Source organism: Austrofundulus limnaeus, unplaced genomic scaffold (genome assembly GCF_001266775.1).
Source record: "Austrofundulus limnaeus strain Quisiro unplaced genomic scaffold, Austrofundulus_limnaeus-1.0 Scaffold0, whole genome shotgun sequence".
NCBI lineage: Eukaryota > Metazoa > Chordata > Actinopteri > Cyprinodontiformes > Rivulidae > Austrofundulus > Austrofundulus limnaeus.
The window spans coordinates 1105994-1116549 of record NW_013952402.1 but is presented as its reverse complement, the minus strand read 5'-3'; positions in this window follow the sequence as shown (position 1 = coordinate 1116549).

Sequence of the window (10556 nt, the reverse complement as noted above, 5' to 3'; positions counted from 1 at the left end):
CTGACACATTGTTTCATAATCTGTCAACGTTGGCATAAAAATTATGATATAAACCTTGGTTATTAATATTCACTTTAAAATATATTTTTAACAGAACTCAGCGCTGCAACAATAAGATGCTGCGACCCCACTGGAATATGAAACACGTTAATTATTTTTAAAAAATTGTAAGTGTTGCTTTGTTGTATGCAGACATAGAATAAATACAGATCTCCCACGGTCGTCTCCATGCACCGTGCGTCTGTAAAACGAGTGTGACCCGATGCCCGAGGGGCCGGCAGATATCCCAGCCTGGGTCTGTGGGGGAGCCTGATCGTGAGCAGGCACACGGCTGTGGTGAGGAGAAAGTGGTGCAGTGCCTCTCTGTGCCTGGATGAACACTGGTTAATGAAGCGTGGCGGAAGAGAGCGGAAAGGAGTGTGTCTGCAGGGTACGCATGGCCCTCGTGTTCCTATGCAACCAGGGCGGCTGGTGAGGTGATGCAGGAACGCCTCTTCTCTGCTTACTTGTCATGCTGCCATGCTGTCTTCCCCCCTCGCTTTGGACACTTGTCCTTTTTGCTTCTCATTTTGCCATCGTTCCTTCTTGGTGCTACGATGTTGGACATCAAACCATCAGTTGTAGGGCAAAGAGTGACATGAATCAAACTGAAAAAAAAATTAATGTAAACTAGACATGGGTTTTTACGATGTAAAAACAAGTGTGCATTGCCATGTAGCATGGATTTGCCTGCAGCATTGGACTTGCCGAATGAACTTTGACCAAGTTCAAATGTTTTTTCTATACCAGGTTGTGCCTGTCAGGTAAGCAGGTGTTTAGAATTAAGGTAATTGTGTGACAATATGAACTTTAAAGAGATTTTTTCTTAAAGTTGCATTAACCGGGTTTTGAACCCTGAAGTCCCACATGAAAGTCCATGACATAGACCATTAGACCAATGGAGCTGTGGCAGGGGTTGGTTTGTATGTGTGTAGAAAGAGACCACATTGCCAAAACAATTATTGACACAAAAATGCATAATACTACAACAATAGAGCAGTATTAAGACAATATTACAGTAAAACATCAAAATACAATCATATTAATATTGTAAACACTAAACTATTGAGTTTAAATATTATAAAACTATGGTGCAGTACCATATTGTGTAGAGGCAGCAGGGGGCAGTATTGGACCAATACAAGGCTCCATTGACTGCCATTTTAATTTATTAAACATTAATATTTCAAAAAATATAAGTTTTACAGGCACCAAAAGGCATAGCCATCATTTGGCACAGGGGCTTTACAGATATAAATTACAATGGCAGCTCTAGGACAAAGTATGAAGGAGGAGAAGCATGGCAAAGTTGAGATGACTTGGATGGGAAACGAATCACAATAGTGTGCATTGCATTGGCAATGCACACTGATAAATGAATAAGGCATTTGTTGTGTGATCTCAAAATTAGACAGATAATTGGAAAACTGTACTATTTGTCAAATTTTCAGTTTCAAAGTACAAATTGAGTCAGAGACATTTCAAACAAGTGTCCCATCCCCTTTGTTTCTGTGTGAAACACTTCAGAAAATCACATTACATTGTATTTTTTGAGGATCTATAAAAACATATTTTTAAAACTGAAACTTTTACTTTGATTTCATTACATTCAAAAACATAATAATGGTACTTTTACTCATTGAATTCAAAACTGAACACCTTGTTGTCCTACAAATTTAAATATGACCAGAACTCGTTACGAAAGAAGATGTTTGTGTACTCTAAAAATTAAGTGTTGAATTTACTTAACCAAGTCATGTGAACTGGTTCCACCAAACCCAATTGAGTTACTCAACTAGTCACATAATCCCAAATGCACATTAATGTAAAACACTGGAAAATCACAGCCCCTGTGATTAAAAATCAATTCTGTCTGGTCTCATGACACAAGTTAGACAGTCCCTTTAGCAAACTCATCTTTGCATTGTCCAAGAAAAAATAAAAAATAAAAAATAATAAGAATAAAATAAAAAAAAACAATTACTGTCTTGTCCCCTTGATTAAATCACAATTCACTCAAATTTATCTAAAAGTCCAGGTTGTCATGTTGTGGCAACTTACTTTGCACAAAGGAACTGCATGCAGGGAGATGAATGCTTATTTTCCCATTACAGATAAATAAATATATTAAAGTCAACATATTAAATTTCCACCATCATGTAAAAGTACTTTTACTTCCCAATAACTGTGATCCGTTTTGTGACTTTTACTGACGTACATGCCTTATCAGTGAAATTCATAATCACCAAAGTCAGTTTCTGTTAAGGTATTTTTACTTTTACTTTTTTTTTCTTTACACACCTCTGAACAAAATAATCAGTTATAGAAAACAGTTAGCCAAATCATAAAAAAATGTTCCTTGGTGTTTCTAACCCAACTGTATCTTTCGTATTCAGTTTTTTGTAGCACTTCTCATTGTAAAGGAATATCAATCAAACCAGACTGAACCTGAACTTTGACCAGTATGCTTGGACAGGCTCCACCCCTTCCAGAGCCCTTCGAGGCTGAGCAGGTGGAAATTATAAAAACTTCCCCAAACAAACTGACAAAAGTATCATAAAGCTATGAAAACGGCTTTAATTATTTAACTATAAATATCATCCACCACTCTCATTCTTACTGAAGCTGGAGAAGGTGTTTTGGCTAACCATCAAGTCCAGTTATCAATAAAATCTTAGGTGTGAAGAAAGGTGTGAAACAGTATGTTAAATCCCTACAACCTGTCCTTCACATTCAGATGTCTGTCAAATTGAGTTGTTTAATTTAAAGGGGAGGGGGTTGAAACGATCCTACTTTGCTGTGAGTGTTTGATTAGATCTAGATTTGCTCGACGTGGAAAGGTCAGCGTGTTCCTCAAAAAATTAGATAAAGCCCAGCGTGGCTGCTGAGACATGATTATTTCCCTAAAACACACTGTTTGCAGGAAATTAGTCCTGATCAGCTGCTCTGCCACGCCACTGTCCTAATAATTCTTAGTCAGTCTGTGCTGTGAGTAATTCTGTAAAAGCTGAGTCAGCGTTCACACTGTTGTTTCCTGTTTATGGTCTCTTTTGTTCGTTTATGCACTTTAACTACGTCTGGATGCTTAATGCTATTTTACTTTTTTAATGTCGAAGGTGTGCTATGACTTTTAGTATTTGTAACATTTACACTTATTGTACTTAATTGTATTTAAAATGTTTCCCACAGAGTTAGACATTGTAATCTCTCTTTACCTCAGTCTACTTGTTCAATTTTTTTCCCATACAACTTTAGCTGTACTATTTTGGTTATTTTAGCTTTCAGCTATGCTTTTTCTGGTTGTATCTGCCTACTGTTTTGTTACCGGAAGCTTTCAGCTGTAGTTGTAAGCTTTAAGCTACAGCATTGCTAATTTTAGGTTTTAGTAATGGTTTTGTTAACTTTGGCTATGGTTTTTTATATGTTTGTACTTTTAGCTATAGCTTTTGACTGTTTTAGCTTATAGCTATAGTTTTAGCTATGGGACACTAGTTTAGTTATGTTTACCTCTATCAACTGTTTTGTTACCTAAAGCTTTCAGCTGCAGTTTTTCTAAGCTTTAAGCTAGTATTGTGTTGTTAATTGTAGCTTTTAGTTATGGTTTTGTTAACTTTGGCTATGGTTTTGTATATATTTGTACTTTTAGCTATAGCTTTTGACTATTTTAGCTTTTAGCTGTAATTTAGTTGTGTTTACCTCTATCTACTGTTTTGTTACCTGAAGCTTTCAGCTGTTGTTTTGTTAAGCTTTAAGCTACTGCTTTGCTAATTGTAGCTTTTAGTAATAGTTTTGTTAACTTTGGCTATGGTTTCATAGCTTTTGACTATTTTAGCTTATAGCTATGTTTTTTCTAGTCGTATTTAGCTGTTTTGTTACCTGAAGCTTTCAGCTGCAGTTTTGCTAAGCTTTAATACTACTATGTTGCTAATTTTAGCTTTTAGTAATGGTTTTGTTGGCTATGGTTTTATACATTTTTACTTTTAGCTACAGCGATTGTCTACTTTAGCTTTTAGCTATGGTTTGTCTGGTTGTATTTAGCTACTGTTTTGTTACTTGTAACAATTCAGTAAATAAGTCATTCTTCAACAAACGTCAGCGCTCATTCATGAATTTTCTCAAAAATGTAATTTCTCTTGGAATGTGCAGTTTTACTCTAATAGAAAAGAAAAGAAAGCATACAGCAGCAATCTGTGATCACTCACTCAGTGGATGATTTCCTCCAAGTGTGTTCATTACATCACTACAACCTCTTTAAAAATGATTATCTATTGTGCAACCACACATTTCCTGTGGGCAACAAGTGTGGATCTATTCTTAGCCGACGGCCACGGCTCCATCACTTTCTCATAGGTTGGATGGGATGAGGTGTGATGCGGTCCTGCCAGGTTTCCCTGTGATAATGCAGCCTGCGTCCAGCTGTGGGACGGTGGGGCTCGTTGACCATCTGTCCCCAACCAACAGATTCAAGGCTCAGCCCCTGCGACAGGGAAGGCAGGGTGGTGCGTGAGAGGTTGGATGAGGGTGGGGGATCATAAAGCTGTCCTTCCTCTCTCCTAGCAACAAACTCCCATTTCTTTGGTTTTTGGGCATCGTGGTCCTGGTGGTTGGTGTGTATGGCCCCCTTATACACTCTCTCTCTGTCCTATTTATGGTAATGAGCCATCTGCCCTCTCTGTAACAGCCGCCCAAATAGAGGAAAGGCTGGGAGGGGGGCAGGGGATGGTGGCGGTGGAGGAGAGTCTTTGACAGACAGGAGTCTGAGACAAAGACGCTTATCCTGTTGTGTCTGCCTCTGCGCCCGAAGATGCCTTTAGACTCAGGGATGACGAAGAACGCTTCTAAACGTGACCGATAAAATTATTTTTTGACTGTAATGTTAACGACGTATCTCAAGAACCACTGATTTTAATGAAACCTAAATAAAACAATCACTGGGCACAGTAAATTTTGCAGTGTTAAATCAACACTTAAAGAGTTAAATTTAACATTGTGTTTAACACTGAGTCTATTAGGCCCTTATCTGAATTGGTGTCAATTTAACACTTTCCATAGTGTTAAAATTTCAGAGTACAATTTAACTCTAAACAGAGTTAAAAATTAACACTGACTAACACTGTACAGTGTTAATAAAACTTAACACTTAAGTCAAATAACTCTGATGAGAGTAATTATGATTCTAAGCCAAGTTAATGACTCCACTGTGGTGACAAATCAACTCTGATTCTCCTGATTCTCTTGCTTTTCAACACTGCATTGAGCTATTAATGGTTAACACTGGAGATTCATATACCTCCTATGAGTGTTAATTTGACACTCTACTGTGTTGATTTATTACTCTTTTGCTGTATAGAGGGGTGTAAAACAGACATTATGAGGTGCCGTTACACTGCAAGTGTAAGTTTAACACTTTAGAGTTAAGATGAACTCATTTTAGTGTTGCATTAAAGTGCCAGTGACATCAAATTTTTTGACATAAACATGAATTCATTTTTGGACTGATAACATTGCCAACATATTGCAAAAGAAATTTCATGTTGCTGAGATGAACAGTTGTTGAGATATTTGCATGTGAAGTAACAGGAAGTGATGTCAAAGGGAATGTCTGTATGTAAACGGCATTGCTACAAGGGCTAACAACAAAGACTGTAGAGAAGAATCTGATGTTTCTTTACATTATTTTGAGCCTTTATCAAAGACAGACGAAGAAGAGTTAAAGTTTAAATGATTTTGTTTTAATAAACAAAGACCAAAGCTTTTATTTTCTTAATGAGTTCCCCTTTGATGTCACTTCCTGTTTTACTTTGGCCGAGACAAATTCAAAAGAAAAGATGCCAGTTATGTGACAAAATGGGTAAAATCATGTGTATTAGGACAATTTTCTTAAGTACAAAGATATTTTCTTTGAATTTTTGTATTTGAAGTAAATGCATGTCACAGGCACTTTAACATTGCACAGTAATTTTTGTATTAGCGTAATGGAGTTGACCTTCATACACCAGGAAGTACCTCTCACTCATGGTGTCGATTTATGGGCCAATAACACAAATTTAAACTTGATCACCTGATAAACCTGAACAAAACAACTAACTAGAACAAGTTTTTACACTCATGAACTTCTTTAATAGTCATAAACAAGCAAACACATCATATCGTATTTCTGTCTTTGTTAAATAAATATTTCCATGACAATTTCTACGAGATTACCCAGCATTCCTTGCTGAGAAAACACTGGTCTGTCTGACATGAGGTGGAAGAGGGCGGGGCTTTTTCAGAATACTTCTTTCAACACTGCTAAGTGTTATATGAGACTTAACAGTGGGTGGAGCTTATTTAACACTGTCCAGTGTTGAGACAACACTGAGGAAACCGACACTGTGAGTTCACACCAACATTGGAAGTCAGTCTACTCAAAAGTTTAACACTGAAATTTTGACACTCCTYTTTTTGCCGTGTGGGGTTTTCTATCTATGACTCATTAAACATGGCTGCCACAATCAACGGAAGTCAGGGAACACAATGGATAAAACTCGATAGTTTAGCTTAAATTTGGTATCTGAAACAATCTCTTATTATGCCATCTCACAAACATGACATTGCACATCATTTATTTTCTCTGTTTGACCAAAARGTCTATAAATATCTTTGTGGTGTCCAYTGAGACCCAACACAACCARATGCAGACCAGAACAATAAACTGAGGGTCCATTTGCAGCGTGGTTGTAGGTTTGACCCCTCTTAAGTCACAACACTGGCATCTCGGACGAGCAAATCAACCCGTATGAAGATCTGCTTTATGGATGTGCCAGTATGACTTGATGACACAGGCGAGAGGTGGGCACAGCAGCCAATACTGAGCCACCCAGCGTTCAATAGACCTCTGTTGCCACTGGATACTAGACTGGTTACCAAGCCAACACGTTCCTCACTGTCAGATCCTGAAAAGATTAGTGTCAAAAATAACACAGATCTTGACAGTTAAGCTCAACATGTGTAAGGCTTATAGAAAATTGTCTATTTCAGCATATTTTTTTAAAATTCTGAATGAAAAATTGAAATAAAAAGACAGAAATTATGCAAATTTGGATTATAAATGTTGCCTCTCAAAGCGTTTCCTCAATAATARGCAGTGGTATCTCATGAACACAACACTGAATTCAGAGAAGCTTTTTATTGCTCATTGGCAAAGGAGAAAGGGCAGTGATGTTTTCACCCTCATCTATGTGATCATTTGTAAAGTTAGCAAAATACATCATGGATTTTATTTAAACACTCACACAGTAATCATTTGAAATACCTCTACAATTGATTAACTTTTGGAGATAATTAAATTAAACCTTAACAAACAAGAATGGCTGCATCTTATCCCATCTGCATKCACTGAATTGATATTTGGGGTGGTAGTAGCAGAGCCTGATCCCCAACACGTAGTCTGACAACATCACATAAAGTTGCAGATAATGTCTTCAAGAGGTTTTGATCAAAACAAATGTCTTTTCTCAGCGTAAAGATCAAAACTCTYCAGTGAAAGGTGGTGGYCATGCTTTCGTTCAATAAATGCTAGGCCTTTAACTGATAATGTGCAGGTGATAATTTACACACAAAACAAAAACAACAAWAAACTGTTAATGRGGTCAACAGWCYCCTTTTGTTTCTTTTCTTTCTTTTGAAATTCCTTACGTAACGTCCAGCACGAGACCCTCAGCTGACTCCTTTCAAGAGGTCAGTGACCTTTGACCCCACCCGGCACACAGACAAACTGATGGGATGGATCGATACACCAGATCACAGCTGGACCTGCTGCTCCACGTCTCCTATCCTAAGTGCTTTAATAGAGGACAGGTAGACTCTCCCTCAGAGGTTGATAGTAAAAGTACATTTACTTTGTTACAGTACTTAAGTAGTTTTTTTGAGGATTTGTAATTTTACCAATTTCTTTTTTAAATAGCTACTTTTACTTTTATTTTGTTACATTTTAAAGCTAAAAATGATACTTTTACTTCTTTACTTGAAATTTCAAAATTAAACGTTTGAACTCATCATGATGTTTCTGCCCTCTAAAGAAATGAAGTTTTGAATTTAATCAACAAAGTCGTATCATCTGGCTCCACTAAGCCTAGTTGAGTAAACTGAGTAAAGAAAATACACATATTGCTCAGTTTACTCAACCTGGCTGACTGCAGCCAGTTTGGTTCAGTAAATTCAACAGTATATTTCTTAGAGTGTGTACAAGCACTTTTACTTTTACTTTCCCAYTTTTTGTGAACAGTTTTATGACTTTTACTTGAGTAGTTTTCTTGTCAGTGAAATTTATTAAGTCATTTTCTGTTCATGTAATTTTACTTTTACTTACTGTAGGTTTTTTTCCAAGTACTTTATAAAGCTCTGCTCTCCATGTTGTTTCTTAAAGACATTTCCTGTCTCGTCCGGCGGTCTTTCTCAGTTTTATTGACAYTCAAAGAGCTCATGCTTGTAAACTACTGATGGGATGTTGTTAAAATCACATGTTTGACTGACCAGCCTGCCTCATCTGGGGGTTTGTCGTAACCTGAGATGTTTCCCTTCCTGACTGACACGTGAAAAGATTTGGTTACATTTTTATGCTTGCTTTTGTTTTGTTTCACTTTATTCTTTTATCAATGTACAGCACTTTGAATAATGATGTTTTTTTCCTATCACCACAATCATCCAAAAGGATGTGAAAAGCAGCAGGGGACGAGTGGTCCCTGTTCAAATTTGGAAATGATGACATCACCAGTCTGGTAAATTATTTGATTTCAGCAGAAAGTAAATATTTTAGTGTATTTAGCAGTCTGACCTTCTGTGTATCATCAAGGGTCACAGGGTAAATAGAGAAATCGAAGCCTACAGTGAGCCCACCACCGTGTGTCCACACTTATGGTGTTTATGAAATAAATGTATTTTTAGCATCACTTTATAAAACAGAATCATTTTGAAGCATTGCTCAGGTTGACACCAAAAAAAAAAAAAAAAAAAAAACTATAGATGTCACATGATTCACTTCTTCCATTTAACGTGATAAACACTCAGAGCATGATTCAACGGGGACATCTAGTGGACGAACAGGATGTCATAGGACCCAACTCTGTTGCCTCTTCTCTGTCAGTAATAAAATAAAATGATGTAAATAAAACAATTGCAGCTCTGAAAAATGTCAAAAAATATTTTGATGTTCAGAGACAAATGTGATAATAAAAGCAATTATACACACAATCATATTTGGACAAATAAGCATTTTGTTCTCTTTAAAATAGTGGCAGAAGAATTTGCTTATCTATTGCTTTTCTTTGTGTTTGTTTTTATCTAGTGTAAAACACATCCTGTTACACATTCAGTGTGCTGCAGCATCACCCTCTCCCCTACTTCACAGTTCTTTTAGAAATTGGAAAGTAATGGATGTGTTGGATACACATCCTGTCTAGGTTTTAATGTTATAAAGTTATACATTCATACTCAATCATACCTGAATAATTGAAAAGTATTTTCCCTGGTGGGGAAATTAAGTCTCTGCATTTTACCCATCGCACATGTGAACTCGGATGTGGGGCAGTGGGCTGCCAATTGCGGCGCCCGGGGAGCAGCTGTGGGGTTGGGGGCCTTGCTTGGGGGCCCAGGGTGGGGCTGGTTGGTTTGGGGAGTTGAACCAGCAACCTTCCGATCACAGACTCGGCTTCCCTACCCTCTGCGCCACCACCTCCTCAATAGACTGTTTTTTCAAAGATTTGACCTCGAGTATCAGTACTTTTACTCAAGTACTAGAGTTGAGTACTTTGTCCACCTCTGTATATTTGTAATTATATTGACCAAAGAATTTTTCAATTAAAAAAAAAACTGGCAAATACTTGAACTAAGTAAAAGACTAAAATTATTGCAGAAATGAAAAACAATATGAAAAAAACTAATTGTCTGTTTAGTCCAAACTGACAAGAACTTTGAATCCATCCTTCACAAAGGATTCTTATGAAGCTGCCAACGTTAGTGGCCTCAGACAATGGGAGCGAACCCCGGGGCTGGGGGAGTCAACCAGGGTTTACTTGGTACTTATCTATACCATATGTGCCATCATTATCCCCCCCTTTTTTTTCTTTTTTGTGTTTCTTTTCTTTTCTTTTTCTTTTTTTTTTCATATGCGACATCATCCCATCCATGGATGGCTGGATGGATGAGCTGTGTGATCCGATCCATTCATCCATCAATTGATCACACAGCGCTAACTGGCGAGATCCCACTCTCCCGGGATTCGAACCTGTTAACTGTCATTTCAATACAAACACAGACAGAAAGCAAAACCATTAGACTGCTAATAGTCACAGCAGAACTCCTTGATGGATTCATGAATTGCCTTCYACTTTAGGAAACGCATTCAAGTTCTTAAAGTACTGATGAACTTAAGAATGCTGGAAGAATTTATTCATTTAGTAGAATTCTTAAAAAAATTTTAATGAAATATGAACAAATTTTTGGTTAATATTTGTATTTTTGTTGTGAAGTTGTTGTTG